Genomic DNA, 21,503 nt, shown 5'->3' with positions numbered 1-21,503 from the left:
AAATCATAATGAGACAATAGGGCACTATGAAAAAAAGAACAGCATATTTGAAAAACTGAAATAGAACTTCTAGAATGAAATACCATAGAAATGAAAAACTCAGTGGATGAGGTAAAATCATATATGTGAAAATTAGTGACAAATTCAGAAAATTATCCAGAATTAAGCACAAAGAGATAAGACATATGAATAAGAAGGACTTTCAAAGACAAGGAGGATATATGAGAAGAAACAGTGTATGTAAGTTCTAGGCGGGAGAACAGAGAAAAAGGAGAGAGGCATCATTCAGAGATACAGCCTGAGAAATTCATGGAGCTGAAGAAGTGATGCATCTTCAATCTCAGGAAAACAGTGAGTCTCAAGCATAAAAATAAATCCATGCCTAGATGCATTATAGTAAAGGGTAGAACAGCAAAGACAAAGAGAACAACATTTAAATAAAAACAAGGAAGAAAGATCACACAGAAACGAATGACTGTTAGAGTTATGGCATACTCCTCACAGGTAATGACAGAGCCCAGCAGACAGTGGAATGAAGTCTTCAAAGAGCTAGAGAAAACGCTTGTCTACCTAGATTCTTCACTCAGCTATCACTAAAGCATGAAGTGAGATAAAGATATTTCAGACAAAGGACATACTCCAGAAGGCAAGAGTGATAGTCAAGAAACAATGGTGAGCAAAATATTGCTGAATATTAAGGCAAGTCTAAATAAGAATTGAATATAAAAATGTATGATTAGGGCTTCCCTGGTGGCGCAGTGGTTAAGAATCCACCTGCCAACGCAGGGGACACGGGTTCGAGCCCTGGTCCGGGAAGATCCCACATGCCATGGAGCAACTAAGCCTGTGCACCACAACTACCGAACCTGCGCTCTAGAGCCCACAAGCCACAACTACTGAAGCCCATGCACTTAGAGCCTGTGCTCTGCAACAAGAGAAGCCACTGCAATGAGAAGCCCGTGCACCACAACGAAGAGTAGTACCCACTCGCTGCAACTAGAGAAAGCCCGTGCGTAGCAACAAAGACCCAACGCAGCCAAAAATAAATAAATAAAAATTTAAAAATGTATTATTGATTATTTCTATATGAAATGTCTTATAAAGCAAAGATGAGCTAAAATATAAGACAAGAACATGCAGGCTGGGGGGTGGTGATCAGAGGTATAAAGTTTGACTAACTGGAAACTGAGATATACAGATTGAAAAAATAAGGATAGCTGCCCAAAAACTATCCAACAACAATAAAAAACAGAAATAGAATGTATAACTACTACACAGAAGGAAATACAGAAAATTTTAATCAATTCAATAAAAGGCAGGAATAGATCAAAGCAGGAGCAAAGGAAATCATGGCAAATAGAAAATCTAAGACAATCAGAAGAGAAAATATTAGAATTAATGGGAGAATACAGCAAGTTTATAGGCACAAGGTAAGTATACAGCAATCAAATTGTTCCTATGCATCACCAACAACCAATTAGAAAACATAATGGGAAAACAATCTTATTCACTACAGCAACAAAATCTAGAAAACATCTAGGAAAAACAAAGAGAAAAGGACCTTTTTGAAGTATATAAAAGAAAACCTGTGAAAATGTAATGACGTATAGTTATCCCTCGGTATCCGCAGGGGATTGGTTCCAGGACCTCCATGAATACCAACATCTGAGGACGCTCAAGTCCTTTAGATGAAATGGTGCAGTCCAGTCTGCCCTCCGTATGCCTAGGTTCTGCATCTGCAGAATCTTGTTTACACATAGAAGTACTCAGTATTATTCAAGATCAATTTTCAGATTAATCTATAACTTTAACCCAAGTCCAATCAAAATCTCAACAGTAACATTTGTGGTGGCTGAAAACTGAGTCCAAAATAATTATGAAAGGGTAAATGCCTAAGAAAGATGAAGACAATTCTAAAAAAAAAACAAAAAACAACCAGACGGAGACTTCCCTGTTAAAAATCAAAACACATTGCAAGGCTATAATAGTAAGTGCGGTGTTTGTGAGGAACAGAAATGTAGGTCATTGAACAAAATAAAGAGCCCACAGCAGATCCACACCAGTGAGGGAACTTGCTATGAAACAGAGGGAACTTTTTAAATCGGGAGGAAAATGACCCTTCAAACAAGTGGATTTGGATCACTGGCCTTCTACACAGAAGAATGTGAAACATATCCCTATCTCACACTATACAGAAAAACTAATTCCAGGTGTATTACAACCCTCAATGTGTGAAAATAAACCTTGAAATTATCAGGAGAAAATATAAAAGAATGTGTCTCTCTCTTTGGGATAGTGAAGTATTTTTTCAATTAGGAATAAAAACATAAACCATAAAGGCAAGGACTAAATACACTGAATACATTAAAATGAAAAATTTCTGTGTGACAAGACACTCTGTAAATAAAGGTAAAAGACAAGACACAGGAAAAAGGATTAATAATCAGAATCAATGTAGATCAATTAAAAGAAAAGACAACCTCTTAACAGGACAACAGCCATAGGGTATGAATATTCAGTCCACAGAAGAGGAAGGCACATGGCCAATAAACACATGAAAAGTTTCTTAATTTCACTGAAAATTAGGGAAATATGAAATAAACAATATACCATTTCCACACTATGAAATTGCAAAAATTTTAAATTCTGACATTAGAAGAAAAAGGGGTATTTTTATACACTATTCATTGAAGTATAAATGAACCCAGTAATTTTCTAATATCTAGTAAAATGTGTACAACCCAAGATTCAACAGTTTCATGTTTAACTCATAAATATATTCACAGAGAGACATAAGAAAATTCATTGCAATATTATTTGTGATAGTTAAAAATTAGGAAAACCTAAATATAAGATAAGTAATAATATGTAAATATGTAATATATTCATATGCTGGTAGATTATACAGCCATTAAAAAGAAGGAACTGGGCTTCCCTGGTGGCGCAGTGGCTGAGTCCGCCTGCCGATGCAGGGGACGCGGGTTTGTGCCCCGGTCTGGGAGGATCCCACGTGCCGTGGAGCGGCTGGGCCCGTGAGCCATGGCTGCTGCGCCTGCGTGTCCGGAGCCTGTGCTCCGCAACGGGAGAGGCCACAGCAGTGAGAGGCCCGCGTACCGCAAAAAAAAAAAAAAGAAGGAACTATATGAGTGGATGTTTACATATGCATGTTTGTATTTTTTCAAGATATATAATGTTGCATGAAAAAAACAAAGTCACAAAATGATACATAGCGTTGGAGGTCATTTAAGTAAACACACACACACATACAGCAATGCCTTACATAGTTTATGGATAAAGAGGTGTGTACACCAAAAGTGGTGACCTCCTGGGGAGCAGAGGGAGGAACAGAATGGGTCTTTTGGCCAGGTGGGCAAAAAGACTTTTACTATGGAAGAAAAAATGTTTTAACACAAAAAAGACAGGAAGTAGATATAATAATTTTAAAAATTCTGGGTAGTAGCAATATGGGTGTTATACTATTCTTTGTAGAGTATTTTTTAAAGTTCTAAAAAAGAAAGAAAAGAGAAAGTGCTTTGAAGATTTCTCAGACAAGATAGCATCAGCTATTTAGCAGGGAATAAGAGCAGTATCAAATGGATGAAACCAAATCCTTAGCCACAAGCTCCCTCTTCAATGTCATTGGATTTTCCAGTCACGGTCGTGCTCCCTCCTCTACCCTGTGTTGTCTACTGCAAGCCAATGACAAGGGCTCTCTGGTACCATGCACTGGGGGTCTTTGAGTCTGGTCCTTTAGCACTGGGAAGGACTTGAGAGCGGACTGGGCCAGGCTTCTAGAGACAGGCGAGGAAAATGAAGCCAGAGGAGAGGCTTGTTCAGGGTCACACGGGAAGGCAGACGTCAAGGCTCATCTTCATCCTTCAGGGCTCGGCTCAAATGCTACTTCCTCAGATGACAGCTCCAGCTCCTGGTTTAGGTTAGGCCTGTCAACTCTCATTAAGTGCTCTGTTAGCACCTTGTGCTTTCCTTGCCTAAAATTCCTCACAGCTGTGTTTAATACTAGTTATCAGAATGCATGCATGCTTAACACCATATCTGTTGTTGTACTGCGCACCCATGATGAACCGCGTCTGTCTTGCTCATAGCGGTAATCCAGGAACGTAAGTGAAGAGCCTGATCCCGAAGTGATTGCTCTCCCGGCCTCTGAAGTGCTGTGCATTTAGGTTCCACGCTCATTTCTGAGTATAAATATTTAAAACTGCAGGACCTAATGGTTTACAAAACATGTTCACATCCACACAACCTGTGACATAGAATACTGCCCATTTTCTGGAGGAGGAAATTGAAGCTCAGAGACTTGAAATAACTTCATCAAGTTTACATAAATAGTAAATGGAAAGGCTGGGATTTGAACTGAGGTTTATCTGATGCCAAGACATTTGGTTGATCCACTGCACCATGGCTACCAGATCAGTATCAGTGATTATTATTTTTTTTTAACATCTTTATTGGAGTATAATTGCTTTACAATGTTGTGTTAGTTTCTGCTGTATAACAAAGTGAATCAGCTATACCTATACATATATCACCATATCCCCTCCCTCTTGTGTCTCCCTCCCACCCTCCCTATCCCACCCCTCTAGGTGGTCACAAAGCACCGAGCTGATCTCCCTGTGCTATGGGGCTGCTTCCCACTAGCTATTGATTTTACATTTGGTAGTGTATATATGTCCATGGTACTCTCTCACTTCGTCCCAGCTTACCCTCCCCCCTCCTGGTGTCCTCAAGTCCATTCTCTACGTCTGTGTCTTTATTCCTGTCCTGCCCCTAGGTTCTTCAGAACCATTTTTTTTTAAGATTCCATATATATGTGTTAGCATATGGTATTTGTTTTTCTCTTTCTGACTTACTTCACCCTGTATGACAGACTCTAGGTCCATCCACCTCACTACAAATAACTCAATTTCGTTTCTTTTTATGGCTGAGTAATATTCCATTGTATATATGTGCCTCATCTTCTTTATCCATTCATCTATCAGTGATTATTAATTTCCCTTACATTCCTCACAATTTCTTCAGAACTCTTCCCTCTTCTATTGCCCCCAGCCCTAAACACCCTTCTGGTTAAAAGCACTCATGCTTCTGCCAGTGCAAGATCTTCTGCCTTTTCCTCCTTTTCCATCATCATCATCACCATCTTCCTCCTCCTCATGTATCTCCCTGCTATTAAAGTAGGAACAGACACAGAGTAAATCAGGATGTCTCAAACTGTGGACCTCACAGTCATATCCCCAGAGCTGAGCTCAGTGTCTTATACATAGGAAGTACTCAACAAATAGGAATTGAATTAAACTGAATGAATGAATTGAATATGAATTGAATTGAATCCATTCATTCACAAAGTAATACTCTCTACCAAAATTCCTCCGTCTAGGTAGAGATTAAGGTAGCACTCATAAAGTATCACCTTCTCACAAATGTTGTTTGAATTAGGACTATCAGGATGTGCTAAAAAGGCTCCCCAGAGAATGGTGTTAGATTAGATTCTTAGTAGCTAGAATCACCAAGCCTCTCTCCAGTTCATAGCCAGCCTTTGGCCAACTGGAGGAATGCTGGATCAGGCGCTTCTTCGAGGAGTCAGAACAGAACTCCCACGGCAGAGCTCTCTTCCATACTTTTCTTGGATGCTGAGTCCTAGGCAAGTGGATTACGTCCCTCTACAACTTTTAATACCACTATTTCCTTGTCTATTTCTTTTAAAGCCTGTTTCAGCACCTGGGGAAACCCCAAACAGATGGTCATAGCAGCCAGAGACTAATAATATTTCACAATGGAGACTCCTGTACCTTGTGCCCTTGGTTGCTATGAGAGATGGGTTGGTTACCCATTATACATAAAGACAAAGAGACTCTCACACGTACATCAGTGCCCTGTTGCTTTTCAGTGGTAAGGAAACAAGAGAGTGACTATGTCACTTGGGGAGAATAAATGATGTGCTTAACAAGGCATGGTCAAACCAAGTATTCTCAGGCACCCTGTTCAGGAGGTGAGTTGCTACTTAAATACAGAGTCTGAACCTTGGTAGCACAATATTCCGTCCTCAGTGATATAGATCAGAGATTGGCAAACTATGGTCCACGGACCAAATTTGGCCATCAACCTGCTTTTGTTCAGCCAGGAGCTAAGAACGGTTTATGTAGATAAATGTTTGCAATCAATATGATGAAAAAGATCACTAATTTTGAACCCGATTTCAGCAAATGTTATTCCCCTAAAAAATCCATTCTTCGGGGCTTCCCTGGTGGCACAGTGATTGAGAATCTGTCTGCTAATGCAGGGGACAGGGGTTCGAGCCCTGGTCTGGGAGGATCCCACATGCCGCGGAGCAACTAGGACCGTGAGCCACAACTACTGAACCTGAGCATCTGGAGCCTGTGCTCCGCAACAAGAGAGGCCGCGATAGTGAGAGGCCCGCGCACCGCGATGAAGAGTGGCCCCAGCTTGCCACAACTAGAGAAAGCCCTTGCACAGAAATGAAGACCCAACACAGTAAAAATTAATTAATTAATTAATAAACTCCTACCCCCAACATCTTCTTAAAAAAAAAATCCATTCTTCTCATTAGTAGACCCATATTGCAAAAGATTATATTCTAGTATTATTATTATATTTTGAATTTCATCAATAAAAATTTTTGGGAAATTTTTTCTTTCTAGATATATAAGGTCCAGTAAAGCCTAAGATATTTACTATCTATCCCTTTACAGAAAATTTTCCGATCACTGGTCTAGACCTTTTCAGACTTGCCTCCTGCCGTATCATTCCTCACGCTGGGAACATTTGCCATATCTGAATAGCTGTGGTCCCCAAATGCACATCTAGTTCCACATGCTCCAGCTATCCCTTCTGCCGGCAGTGTGCCACCTCCCTGCCCACTGATGGTTTTGTCTACTGAAATCGGCTGATCCTTCAAAGTACAGCTCAGATGATACCCTCCTCTCTGAGGTCTTCCCTGATCCTTCAAGTCAGACTAACAACACTCACAGAAAATCTTTTATCTGAGCAGTTCATGGTTCTGCTCCCAGAAATACAGACTGTGTGCACACAGAAGGGCAAAATTACCTCTTTATATTAGCCAAGTGGTGCTCGAACCCACTGGGGAGATGGATGATGAGCATAGTTGTTGTTTACTGAGCACTCACTATGGGCTAAGCATTATGCTAAGTACTGCACATATATCATTCATTCAGTTGTTCAATTAAAACCTACTAAGCATCTCCTAAAGACCATGCACTAAGCTTGGTGCTTGGGGTGCAGTGGTAAATATTACAGGTAAGAGAGTCACAGACTTGGGCTTCCCTGGTGGCGCAGTGGTTGAGAGTCCGCCTGCCGATGCAGGGGACACGGGTTCGTGCCCCAGTCCGGGAAGATCCCACATGCCACGGAGCGGCTGGGCCCATGAGCCATGGCCGCTGAGCCTGCGCATCCGGAGCCTGTGCTCCGCAACGGGAGAGGCCACAGCAGTGAGAGGCCCGCGTACAGCAAAAAAAAAAAAAAGAGTCACAGACTTAACGAAATGTTAAGTCTTTCAACAACCTTGCAAGGTAGGTGTCATTGTCAACCAGTAAACAAAATCAGAAAAGAGAGGTTAAGCAACTTGACCAAAGACATACAGTTAGTAAATGGTAAGCAGGATTTGAACGCAAAGCTCCAAATAAAGCTAGATATCTGGGAGGGGCTGGAATTACTATTAAGTATTGTATTCTTTTTTTTGTTTTTTTGTTTTGTTTTTTGCGGTACGCAGGAGAGGCTCCAGACGCACAGGCTCGGTGGCCATGGCTCACGGGCCCAGCCGCTCCGCGGCACGTGGGATCTTCCCGGACCGGGGCACGAACCCATGTCCCCTGCATCGGCAGGCGGACTCTCAACCACTGCGCCACCAGGGAAGCCCAAGTATTGTATTCTTAAAAGGCCTTCTTCATTTTTATCTTACTGGTAAAGACCTCTAGGAAGGAATATATAGTTCCTAATCTTTGCCTTCCCAGTGGAACTAACTCCATGCTTTTGACACACTGCACAGGTCAACAACTCCTCAGGAAGTGGTCCCTGATTCAGAATGAATCAGACCCCCCTTTCCTCTATATCCCCTCAATACCTTGTGCATATTTCTATTATTGTACTTGCTACCATTACTATAATTTTCTTAATATGTTTCTCTCACTAGGAACTACGGAAACTTAATATGTTTCTCTCACTAGGAACTATAGTTTCTCTCACTAGACCAGGAACTCTTTTAGGACAGGTACTATGTAATTCATTTCTAAATCCCCAGGTTCTAGCATAGTGCCTGATGCAAGATGTGGCAGATGTTAAATGAATGGATCAGTGAAAGACTTTTATTGGTAACCCACTCTGTTCTGTTCTCTCAGTGATAACAAAAGTGGGCAGCACTTACTGATGGGCATGCACTCCTAAAAGCATTAGCTCCCTCCACCTTCATCATGACTCTGTGAACTCACTACTGTAATTATCTCCTTTTATTGATGAGAAATACGAAGGCTTTCTCAAGGTCACACAGATTTTTAGTTAGAGAGAGATGATTCAAACCCAGTTTTAGTGGTTACCAAATCCTTTACTGGCCACCAGGACACTGCCCCGGACTCATACAACCATCTCTTCCATGAATCTTCCAACAGGATTAACCAGTCCTTGTTGTGGCCCTTGAGAACTCTGGCCCAGATTAAACCTCACTAGGCCCTGCCTGGTACTTATGATACTTGCATCCATGTTACCTCCCCCACAAGACGGCAAGCCCCTGTATGGGGGACCGTGTGCTCGGCACCTTGAATCCTCATAGCCCACAGCCCCAGCCGTGGCATGCTCCTAAGATGATGCACTGAACTTGAAATAAAAATGATATTAAGCCCACTACATTATTACTATGCTATTATGATCAAATAAATCCAACCTAATTCCCTGCTTTTATAGCATAAGCCTCTTTCACAATGGACTAAAAGCCCCGAAGGATAGGAAGGATTTAGAAAGAAGATGGAAGGTGGGCAGGAGGGACAATTGTGAGCAAAATCCAGCAATGGTTACGTGTGGAGCTTGTCATGGCTCAGCTCAGCCTGTGATTTGGCTAGATCACACGCTGGGGACCCTGAGATTTTAAGGTACAACCAGAACTGAGAATCTGCAGGAAAAAGCATCAGGTGTTGTGAAGGGAGCAGTGGGAAAAAATGCTGGATGCACCAGGTAGGTCAGATCCCGGAAAGCCTTGACCACAGGCTGAGCCGCCAAGGCCTTGCCCTGGAAGGGGATCCATGGAGAGTTCAGACAAGGAATAGTGAAACCATCCATCCCTCTCCCCCTGCAGAACCAGGTGGTGAAGGAGGATGGCGTGGGCTTAGGAGAGTGGGAGTTGGGGGGCAGGTAGCAGCCCTCCCAGGAATGGCATGTTGAACTGCGGGGACATGGCAGGGGTCAGCTTGAGCCCACGAGTGAGACACAGCTGGAGGCCGGAATGAGGAGAACCAGGTTCCTGAGCCAGCCCAGTCACCGACTGGTTGTGTGGCCTCAGTCCCCAGACCTCCCTGACTCTATTCTTCATCTTTAAAGAGAGAGATGTTTACCTTAAAAGGTCATGATAAAGTCTAAATAAAAAAATATGTTAAAGCAATTGGCACTGTGCACTCAGCAAATGAGGCTGGAACTCACTTATGTCTCTGTTCTAACGTTCTGCTCCTCTGCTTTCTGCCATTGTCTATCTTTCGCCCATTATCACGGTTTAATAGAGAACGATTCTTAGGGGCCAAGAAGATTGCAAAAAGGCACTCTAGGATGTGCCACAACATGGGCCAGCTTTTTGAAGTCATTGCACAAAGTACACAGTGACCACAAGCAACAGCACAGTGGAGGCACTTATGGTGGCTTTTGTGGTTTGGGGCTTGGGTCCTATTTTCCTACCGAAAGAGGTTCCATCAGGCTTGTTCCTGCAAAGCCTCTTCATTCAGTTTGAAGAGAAACACACACTGACAATGGACTATGCAGGAATAGGGAGGATGGAGAAGACTACTATTACGTTATACATGTGTGGGTAGCTTTTGTGGGACTCTGGCGGGCCTATGCTCTCGCTCTCGGATGGGAACAACACAGACACACATGCTCCTTCCTCGCCTGACTCTTCTGCTCATCCCTGATATGTCGGGGAGGCTGGGCTGTGGCCGCAGCATGTTATTCTTCTCACTCTCTTTCTTCCCACCCTCCCTGACCCCTACGGGTTTGATCCTCACTGACAGCTCGATATCCAGATATTTCTTTTCTGTTCTGCCTTTTCTCCTGAGCATCAAACTTATATCTCCGTTTACTTAGTTTGTAATTTGTTTCTTATTTTTTGTGGAGTTATAACAAACAGAATAAAGCCCATAAATCTTAATTGTCCATATGTATAGACCCACATGACCACCATCCAGATCAAGAGACAGAACATTTCCAACATCTTGGTCAATTACCCCCCCACCCCCCCCAGAGATCATCACTATTCTGACATCCATCACCATCACTTACCTTTGCCTGTTTTTGAAATTTCATATAAATGGAATCATCCGGTAAGTACACTTATATCTGGTTTCATGCACTCATCACTATGTCTGTAAGATCTATCCATATTAGTGAGTATTTCAGCAACTGTCTTTTTCTGCTGTGTAACAGTGGATCTCAACCAGTGGCAATTTTGGCACACCCAGAGGGCTTTGGGCGATGTCTGGAAAGATTTTTGATTGTCACAACTTGGAGGCGGATAACGTGGGGAACGCTACTGGCAAGGCTTGGAAAGAGGCCAGGGATGATGCCAAACATCCTACAGTGCACAAGACAGCTCCTCACAACAAAGAATTATCTGGTCCAAAATGTCAGTAGTGCCGAGACTGAGAAACCCTGTGTATTCGTTTGCTATAGCTGCTCTAACAAATTACCACAAACTGAGTGGCTTAAAACCACATGAATGTATTCCCTTATAGTTCTGTAGTTAAGAGTCAGAAATGGGTCTCACTGGCTAGAATCATGGTGTCAGCAGAAGCAAAGTGTTCCTTCTGAAGGCTCTGGGAAGAATCCATTTCCTTGTCTTTTCCAGCTTCTTAGAAGCTGGTGCATTCCTTGGTGCATGTCACACTTCCGTCTTCACAGCCAGCAATGGCTGGCCAAGTCTTTATCACACTGCATCACTGCCTCTTTCACTTATAAGGGTCCCTGCGGTTACAATGGGCCCATCTGGATAATCCAGGATACTCATCCCACCTCAAGAGCCTCAACTTAATGACATCTGCAAAGTCCCTTTTGCTTTGTAACATAACATATTCACAGGTTCCAGGAATTAGGATGTGGACATTCTGGGGTGGGGGAAGGGCACCATGATTCTGTCTACCACACCCTACCAGGAGACAGTCCACTGTATGAATATACCACAGTGTATTTCTCCTATTGTGGATGGACATTTGGGTTGATTTTACTTTCTAGCTATTATTAATAAAGCTGCTACACGTTCTTGTACAAGGCTTCTGCACTCATTTTTGCTAGGTATATACTCAAGAGTGCAATTGCTGGGTCATAGAGTAAACATATGTTTAACTTGAATAGATAATGCTGAAGAGTTGTATGAGGTGACTGTAGCAATGTACACCCTTTACCAGCAGTGTGGGTTTCTATTTTCATTTTCTATTGAACACCTCCATGTAGTCTTTCTAAAGACACCTCAAATTCAACTTATCCAAAACTCTGCTATCTAGCTCAGTGAATGACTGTTTCCCCAGACATCCAAAGCATCTAAAGGAAACATCCTAGACTCTTCCCTCTCCCTTTCTGCCGACTTTCAATTAGCCTTATGTTATTCTGTACCATCAGTGCTTGTTTACATCCTTTCGTGGCTGGAGGTCTTCATCATCTCTCACCTAGACCACAGCTTCCTTTCTGGATTCCATGCTCCCAGTCTAATCCCCTCCAATCCATCCTTCCCACTGCTGCCAAAGTCACCTTTGCTAAAATCCAAAACCTAATCCTCCTTCTTCATTTGCTCATAGGATAAAGGAGCTGGTCCAGCCTACCTGCCTGGTCCACCCCTCGCCATTCTAGCCTCATCCAACGAGACCTCTACGTTTTACCTGCACAGAACTGCTGACAATTTCTCTCCTGTACTTTTGCTCAGACTGATCCCTTCCCCATGTAATGCCCATTCATCTTTGAAGATTCAGCCTACCAGTCCCTTCTCTACTGAACCCTTTCCCTGATAACCCTCAAATCAAGTAGACTTAACCTCTCTCTCCTCTGCGCCCCACCAAACCCTGCATAGACTTTTTGTTAGGGCACCTATAACTTTTCAGCTCACCTGTCTCTCCCTAATAAACATAAGTCTTCCAAGAGCAAGGACTACTTTGTCTTCCTAGGAATTAGCCAGATATAGAGCAGACACTAATCAATATTCAGTGGATTGAAAATGGTTTGAGACAATACATGTTAGTATGACGTGGAGGAAGTGCCCTGTGTAGAGAGAGATTAGTGTTAGACAAAGTCTGTGCCTTCAACAGTTTTAAAACCTAAAGACAGACAAGAGGCCTTGTGGGTCCTCAGCTCTAACAGGGAAGTAACAGGACCACTTCTTCAGAGCTACTATAAAGATTACAGGCGAAAATGCGTCTAAAGTTTCTAGCAGCCTGCCAGGCATATAGGAGGCATTTGATTAAGTACTACTATTGTTTCTAACGGTGAAAACTAGCATCTTTAGTGAACCTCGAAAGAATTTTTAGTTTGCTGGTCACGGTCCATTTGCAGTTTTCTTCATTTGGCGGAGAATTAGAAGCTCACCTGTCTAGATGTCTGCAGCTGACCTAATTTGGAAAGCCAAAGCTGCATTGATTACAGAGATGGCTCTTAATCCCAGTGGACATGGTTGGATTCTTTTAGTTTTATATCCTGGACACAGTGATTCTTTGTGATTATAGATTTAGAACTATCACTGGCTTGACTTTTTTTGAAAGTTCGTAGATGCATTAGATGCCATTTTTTTCTAGGACAGCAACCAAGGATTAATTGTGCGTATCTTATCTCCTCTCCTCTTTGTGGGTTAGTTTCAGTAACATTATATCTAACTGCTCAAGGTCAACCAATGATCTAGAAAAATGCTTTGCACACAGTAATTCCTCAGTAAAAATTTCCAGGGCAGCATAAGGCTTTGCTGAGTTAGGTGCCCAATGTGGTTTCCATGATTAGTCTCTCTCCTGCTTTTCTTCCCTCCCTTCCGATCACTCTTTTGTCTTTTTCATGGTTATCCCTTCTGCTGTCAGTACCCCAAATACATGTATCCCTCAGGGCTCCACTCTCTGATGGCTAATTTTCTCTACTTCCTCTCTAGGGATGATTTCACCTCCTCCCATTGCTTTAATAATATCCATAGGGCTTCCCTGGTGGCGCAGTGGTTGAGAATCTGCCTGCTTATGCAGGGGACACGGGTTCGAGCCCTGGTCTGGGCGGATCCCACATGCCGCGGAGAAACTAGGACCGTGAGCCACAACTACTGAGCCTGCGCGTCTGGAGCCTGTGCTCCGCAACAAGAGAGGCCGCGATAGTGAGAGGCCCGTGCACCGCGATGAAGAGTGGCTCCCGCTTGCCACAACTAGAGAAAGCCCTCGCGCAGAAACGAAGACCCAACACAGCAAAAATAAATTAATTAATTAATAAACTCCTATCCCCAACATCTTCTTAAAAAAAATAAAAATAAAATAATAATAATATCCACAGGATGTTTCAAATCACAGCCCGGATCTCTCTCTACACTTCAGATCCATTTACTCAGCTGCCCCTTGAAATTTCTTGTCAGATATCTCATAGACAACTCAAATTCTAGATACTAAAATTAAGCTCAACTTCCACTCCTGACTTTCTTCTCCTCTACATTCATCATAGAATTCTAAATAAAAGTCTGTTGCTTTTTTTAAAAAATATCTTTATTGGAGTATAATTGCTTTACAACGTTGTGTTAGTTTCTGCTGTACGACAAAGTGAATCGGCTATATGTATACATATATCCCCATACCCCCTCCCTCTTGAGCCTCCCTCCCTCCCTCCCTATCCCATCCCTCTGTTCCAATGACTAGGACCACTACCAGTTAATTACCCAAACCAGAAAAGAGTTATCCTGGATTTACCCTCTTCCTTGCATCTCAACTGGTCATTACGATCTGTTTTTCAGTAACTGTATGTACTATGTTATAAATCTCCAGTCCCACAGCCTCAGTTCAGGCTTTATCGTTGTCCCTGGATTATTCCAGTAGGCTCGTTACTGAAAGGCCACCCTTTCTCTAACCTCCCCTGGTCACCGGTCAGTGGGACATTAATAAAATTTAAATCATATTAAACTATCATGTAGTTCCTCTACCTAGATTCCTTCAGTGACTCATTTTTAAAAAAAAAAAAAAAATCCAAACTCCTCAGCCAGGGATATAAAACTGTTCCTAACGTGACCTATGCCTACCTCTCAGAGCATAAAAGCTAAAGGAATAGTAAAAATAAGAGCAAAACTTACTGAAAAGGGAGATGATCGACAAAACCAAAATTTGATTCTTTGAAAAGACTAAGCAAACCTCAATAAGACAATTATGAAAAAAAGAGACAAGGCACCAATTAATATTAAGTATGAAAGGGGATGTAACTGCAGATAAGTGGAGATGATTTTAAAATCCACAAGATAGTGCTATGGTGACTCTTACGTCAATAAATTTAAAAATTAAAAAAAATTATAACATTTCCTAGAAAAATATAAATTACTAAAATTGGCTCAAGAAGAAATACAAAAGCTGAATAAATGAATAACTATTAAAGACATCAAACTGGTAGTTAAAAACTAGTCTCTTCATGAAAAAGACACCAGGTACAGAGAGCTTTACAGGAGACTCTTATCAGATATTTGAGGAGGAGTACTTGTTATAAGAATTGTTCCAAATAACTGAAAAAGAGCAAAATCTAACTATCTAACTTTATAGACATAACCATGATTCCAATACTGTACCCGACTGATATAAAAAAGGAAAAAATTTTAGACTAATTTCACTTATGAATAGATATGCAAACATTTCAAATAAAAAGTAGCAAAAGAATTCAGCACCATAAACTATATTTTTAAGTAAGATTTATCCTAGGAATGGAAAGATGGTTCAGTATCAGAAAAATCTATTAGCAGATTAAAAATAAAAAGCATAAGACTTTCTCAGTTGATGTCAAAAAAATCATTTAATAAAATTCAATACCAACTAATAAGAACCTGCTGTATAAAAAGTAAATAAAATGGAATTCAAAAAAAAATTCAATACCAATCCACATGTTTAGAAACCCCTAACAAACTAGTATAAAGACAAGTTTCTTAACCTGATATGACGCTATATTATAATGACACAGAGCAATCCTCATTCTTAATGATGAAACTTAAGAAGCATTCCCATGTCTCAAGACAAAGAAGCCTATTATCAAAACTATATGGAGGGACTTCCCTGGTGGTGCAATGGTTAAGAATCTGCCTGCCAATGCAGGGGACACGAGTTCGAGCCGGGAAGATCCCACATGCTGCGGAGCAACAAAGGCCGTGCAGGAAATGCAAATCAACACTACAAAGAGGCAGTGAGCCTGTGCTCTAGAGCCTGCGAGCCACAACTGCTGAACTAGAGCCCGTGCTCTGTAACAAGAGAAGCCACCACAATGAGAAGCCCACGCACCCCAATGAAGTGTAGCCCCCGCTCTCAGCAACTAGAGAAAGCCCGTGCAGCAACAAAGACCCAATGCAGCCAGAAAGAAAGAAAGAAAAAGCATTAAAAAAAAAAAACTATATGGATATCCTCACCAGTGTAGCAATATACATACACACAAAAATATATGAATATCAGAATGAAGACAATAAACTGGTATTTGCTAAAAGTATACATTATCTCCACAGACAGTCCAAGAGAATCTACAAACAAAATTAGAGTGTGGTAAAGTTGTTGAATACAATAAAAACATATAAAAATTAATACATATGAGCAATAACAAATTAGAAAATGTAATAAGATATATGCTTGAAAATAGGAAAACTAATTTTAAATAGCTCAGGAAAAAAGATGATAGTATGGCATTAGCTCAGATTAATGGAATAGAACAGAGATCTCAGAAATATATTCAAGCATACGCGACCCTTATGTGATAGAAGAGATATCAGTGGGGATATTAATGGGGAAAAGTTGAACTGTTAAAAAGGGTATTGGGGGCTTCCCTGGTGGCGCACTGGTTGAGAGTCCGCCTGCTGATGCAGGGGACACGGGTTCGTGCCCTGGTCCAGGAAGATCCCACATGCCGCGGAGCGGCTGGGCCCATGAGCCATGGCCGCTGAGCCTGCGCGTCCGGAGCCTGTGCTCCGCAACGGGAGAGGCCACGGCGGTGAGAGGCCCGCGTACCGCAAAAAAAAAAAAAAAAAAAAAAGGGTATTGGGATAAATGACTTTCCATATGGGAAAAAGGAAAATCAGTTCCCTGCCTCATTCCATACATAAAGTTAAATCCAATTATATTACTAGAGGCTTAAATATAGAAAAATAAAACTTAAAAACTATTGTGTGTGTATGTGATTTTTGTGGAGAAAATTACAAAATGTAAGTGAAGGACAAAAAGACAAATAAATGGCAAGCAATACCACGTTCGTATATGGGAAAACTCAATACCTTAAAGATAGCAAATCTTCCCAAGCGGTGTCTTCACAAGCAAGTCTGAAGTTAACCTGCATAAAAATTACCTAGAGTGCTTCTTAAAATATAGATTCTTAGGCTCCATTTTAAAAGTACTGAATCAGCACGTCTGAGGATGAGGCCCGGGAATCTGCATTTTAGAAAGTTCTCCAGATGATTTTTTTGTGTACTAAATTTTGAGAACCTCCGTCTTAAGGGAAGAGGTCATAACCTGAATTGCACATGAGAATTATCTGGCGCAGTTTGAAAAGATTCACATGCGCAGGCTATACCCCAGACCAATTAAATCAGAATCTCTGGACAAGGCAGCTATGTAACAGCATTTTTTTTTTTTTTTTTTTTTTTTGCGGTACGCGGGCCTCTCACTGTTGTGGCCTCTCCCGTTGCGGAGCACAGCCTCCGGACGCGCAGGCTCAGCGGCCATGGCTCACGGGCCCAGCTGCTCCGCGGCATGTGGAATCTTCCAGGACCGGGGCACGAACCCATGTCCCCTGCACCGGCAGACGGACTCTCAACCACTGCGCCACCAGGGAAGCCCTGTAACAGCATTTTTAAAGTTCTCCAGTGATTCCATTGTACAGCCAAGGTTGGGGACCACTGCCCTGGGTGAAGGTGCACCTAGAGTCAGGTCTGTAGGGTTTGCTGCCCTTCCCCATTTGAACATTCACTTCTAGTGCTAACCCAGTAGGAATCCCCCTTTATTTTGATTAAGGAAAACACAATTTTTTTACATAGGGTTATCACTTTTTGGTATCTCCAGTATCCTGTCTGATACATTGCAGGGGCTTGGTGGTCATTTTCCAAAATTAATTCAGCTAAATGAAACTGAATGAAATGAATCGATATGTAGGTGAATAAATTTTTCATCTAACTTTAAAACTTTCACTGGATTCAACAAATCTATATGATAGTTAGGCACAATGTTACACTGTGAGAGGTACAGAGAGGAACAAAATACAGCCCTTCCCTTCAAGTGTTCCTATCTGGTAGGGGAGGCAGACAGAGGCAAAAGTATCTTACAGTCAAGCAGACAATGACAAGTGTACAGAATACGAAAGGGGAATAAGAGAAAAATTAGTCCTGCGTGGCAGGACCTGGAAGGCGTTGTTGAAGACTAGTATCTGAGATTGGCCTTGAAGTATGGCTGGGATTTAGTTAGGAAGATCCTAGGGAAACGGGCAGTTGCCCTGTAGGCACAGGGCAGTTCTGTATAGCATAAGCTAAGTCAGATGGGCCTTTCTCTAACCTTTATGGAAGACTGCAGGGTAGATAGGAAAGGCTCTTTTTCTTTCTGATTTCCTTGTTACCGCTCTCATTTTTCAAGTACTATTTTGCCTCTGGTTTATTAATTCTACCTCCTGGTGCCCCAGCTGATTTCTTCCAGGAAAAGTTGCTCATTAGCATTTCTATGGGGAGCACCTGCTACCCTATCTATCACTCTTAACCGACGGCTGGGGCAATGGGGTTGGCTGAGAGAGGAATTTTAATTCCCTCCTATGACTCATCTATTTCCTAACTGAGAATGCTAGGTCTAAAGTCACAAGTAGCTGCGCAGTAAAATCCATCCTTAACATTAAAAATAACGAAGACATGTTTCTCAATTTTATAATGTCATTTATGTCATACGAATGTATTGAAAATGAACTTCATGATTGAGAATAATTCTAAAGATACCTCAGATACCGCTTGAATGCAAAAAGTCTCAGGCTAGTGTGGATAGGTTATGAATTAAATGAACTGTTGAACAGGGAAGGTTTCTCAAAACCATAGCGTCAAAGGACATTTGATGTTATCTACTGATTGTACATTGCAGGAGGAAACCAAATAGCATGTATATGACTCTGGATGCTGAATATATATTTTATATTATGTACCAATATATCAAGCTGATGGGTTGTATATCCTTTCTCTATTTAAGCAAACTGCTCACACTGATGTTACATGACATGTCATTTGTAAAGCCCATGAGATGAACCAGTCACCATGGTGTAAACCACCATGATTTATGTAGAGCGGCAGTAGAAAAGGATTTGTCAGATTATCAGTGAAATGTAGCCCAGCTTGGCTTCTAAGGTGATGTAAGGCTCATCTACAGAAGACATGGAACATACTTAAATTCAGGAGATATTTAGAATCCTAGCAAGGAAAAGGATGTGAGAGAATAGGGGGGAAAGAAACAATCAATGTTCCAGATAAGCCTATAATTTCCAGGCATTTTTTTCTTTATTGTATACTTAATTAATTGATTATCTTATTTCTTCATATCTACTTTCACCCAAAGTGCATTTCCCTATTATTAGTTAATTTTTCTTCTGGAACAAAAAATAATGTTAAATTTCACATCAAATTTGTCAAGTACTTAAATTGTCCATTAAAGAAATTGATGTTTCTTAGCAATACTCATTCTCTTAATGCTTCAAAACCCTTCTGATGATACAGCAAAATGGAACGGCTGATCCCAAAGTCATATGCATAATTAAATTTTACAGAAGACTCAAATTAGAAAAAAAATGTTTTTTGAGGTACACAGAGATTTTTCTTGACAGGTTGATGAAATTCTGATAGCTATGAAAAATAATCATTCTTACCAGCTGCAAGAGCATAGCCTGCCCCTATTCAATCAAATCACTTGCAGGATGTGTGTAATTCTAACTGTAAAGCATGACATGCTTACTGCACAGTTAAGGTGTTGTTTGGGAGGAAAGAGCCTACACAGAACAAAGGTACAACCCAAAATATTTGGAGTGAGTTGTGTCTGAAGGGTGGTTTACGCCCTGACTGAACCATCATTTACGAACAAAGCAAGTCCGACCAGCCTGGAAACATAAACTGAGTAGGATCATCAAATGAGATTTGAGAATCTGGATCTCTCTTGATTGGCATTGACTGTATTGAGGTGAGGAGAGGTAGATTCTGTCTGGTAGGTGGTAAGGTTCCACCTGCCGCAGGGTGGTAGACTGCGAGTAGGATGATGAAGAGGCCAGTCCAGAAATCTGTGATGTTAGGCCAACCTTAGGGTTCTTAGGGAACAAAGGTAGGGCCTTGTAAACAACAAAGCCATGACAGAGTCATAAGATTGTATCCTGGCTTTGTTTTTTTATTCCCCTTGCTTATTTGTTTCCTTTCTTTTCTTTTTGATTCTCCTTGGTAACAGCATAAAGATTTTGTGAAAATTCCACCTTCTCATAGCTAGAACCAAGGAAAAGGATCCATGTCCTTGCCTGACCCAGAGCTTTAAAAGGAAGTGGTGTATTCCTGGGGGACCAGTGTGGTCATGATAACAAGACACCAAGAGACAAATGCCAGGTGGGAGGTAGAATTCAGGAAGAAGGAATAGGGGCCAATTGATTAACTGCCCCTTTTCATTGGGAAATGCTTTCTAGAGGTAATACCTGAGTGGGGGGCAGATTTTGCCGTAACAAGAGAGGATGTCTATCAATGCTATTCTTCCTCAGCATAAGAGGGAGTGTTTGTCATATTTAATGGAGAAGGACATCAGTCTGATGAGGCTATATATACGGTCCCGGCAAAAGACACTAACTCTGCAGTCCTCCTGTCCACACCCTCCTGCAGGAAGGAGGCAACTGGCTGTGGCATTGATGAAGGACCCCATAAGCCACATTTTGAACACCTCTAGCTCAATTACTCATCGTGTACATCTTCTTCCCCAGAGACCCCAAACCCAATGCCACATATTCAGAGTCAACAGTGATCTGTCAGCTAATTGTTTCCATTTGAAACATAAGGGCAGGACTGAAAGCTAAGCATTCAGAAATACATATTAAATGAATGAAGGGTGAGAAAGCAGACTGGAAGGACTGAGGCTGCAGCAGAGGGAGAATTCTAGAAAAAGAGAGAGAGAGAACGAGAATGAATGAATAAATATGCTCTGTGGAAGGCATTCATTTAAAGGGAATTTAAATGTGCTGAAGAGGGGGTTCTTGGTGGTAACAGAATGAGAACCACATTTGGCAAACATGAAAGGAAAGGAGATGCATCAATAGGGGAGAAGGCTGGAAGTGTCTGGGAAGTGGAAATCAAAATAATGAGGCATCATGTAGAAGGCTGGAATGGAACCAAGATGTACTAATTACCTACCATGTGCCAGGCATAATTCTCCTCCTGAATCATCTCATTTAATCTTCAAAATGTCTAGCACAGTGCTTAGCATATAGTAGGTGCTCAAAAATATGTTGAGTATTTAATATTAAATCAATACATGAGCAAACAATCTAAGCGAAGAATCTATTATCCATCACGTCTTACAGATAAGAACCCTAGGCCAAGAAATGTTAAGAAATTTGCCCAGTGAGTCACAGCTAGAGGTGTAAGGAATCTGCCTTCAGCATAAGTGGCTGAAAGAGGAGGGTGCTCTATAAGGGACCGGCAGGGAATCTAGAAAAGGGTGTGGTGCTTGGTGGTCTCCCAGGGATTGAGACAGAGGGGGTAAGAATGAAGGGCCAAGTGAACCGGGCTAGGGAGGAGGGGAAGGGGGAGAGATCACTCTTCTTTGGGGAGGATTGGCCATGCAGGAAGGCACGGAGGCCCTTGGGCGGCAGCTGAGCCAGCAAGGGGCAGCATCCAGGCTAATGCAGCCAGTGAGTTGGGTGGGGCAGAATGGAAGCACAGCCAGTGAAGAAACTGCAAAGGTCTCTGTTGGGCAGGCAGGGACTCGGGTTGGGGCAGAGATGGGGAAAAGATGGCTGAAGTGGTTAAGTGAAAGACTTTGGCAAGATGGGATGGATAATACTAACAGCTTTCACAAAAGAAAGAGCCAAAGAGCAGTCGG

At 41.8% G+C, this 21,503-nt stretch overlaps 1 protein-coding gene across 4 annotated transcripts in view; it reads right to left on the bottom strand.

Moving 5' to 3' along the window:
- Positions 1-21,503, bottom strand: part of MAP6 (microtubule associated protein 6) — an 88,684-nt gene that overhangs the window by 65,462 nt on the left and 1,719 nt on the right. The gene's annotated exons all lie outside the window — the stretch shown is intronic.

Source organism: Tursiops truncatus, chromosome 8 (genome assembly GCF_011762595.2).
Source record: "Tursiops truncatus isolate mTurTru1 chromosome 8, mTurTru1.mat.Y, whole genome shotgun sequence".
Classification (NCBI taxonomy): Eukaryota; Metazoa; Chordata; class Mammalia; order Artiodactyla; family Delphinidae; genus Tursiops; species Tursiops truncatus.
The sequence above is the reverse complement of the archived record's forward strand: the minus strand, read 5'-3'. Positions and strand labels throughout refer to the sequence as shown.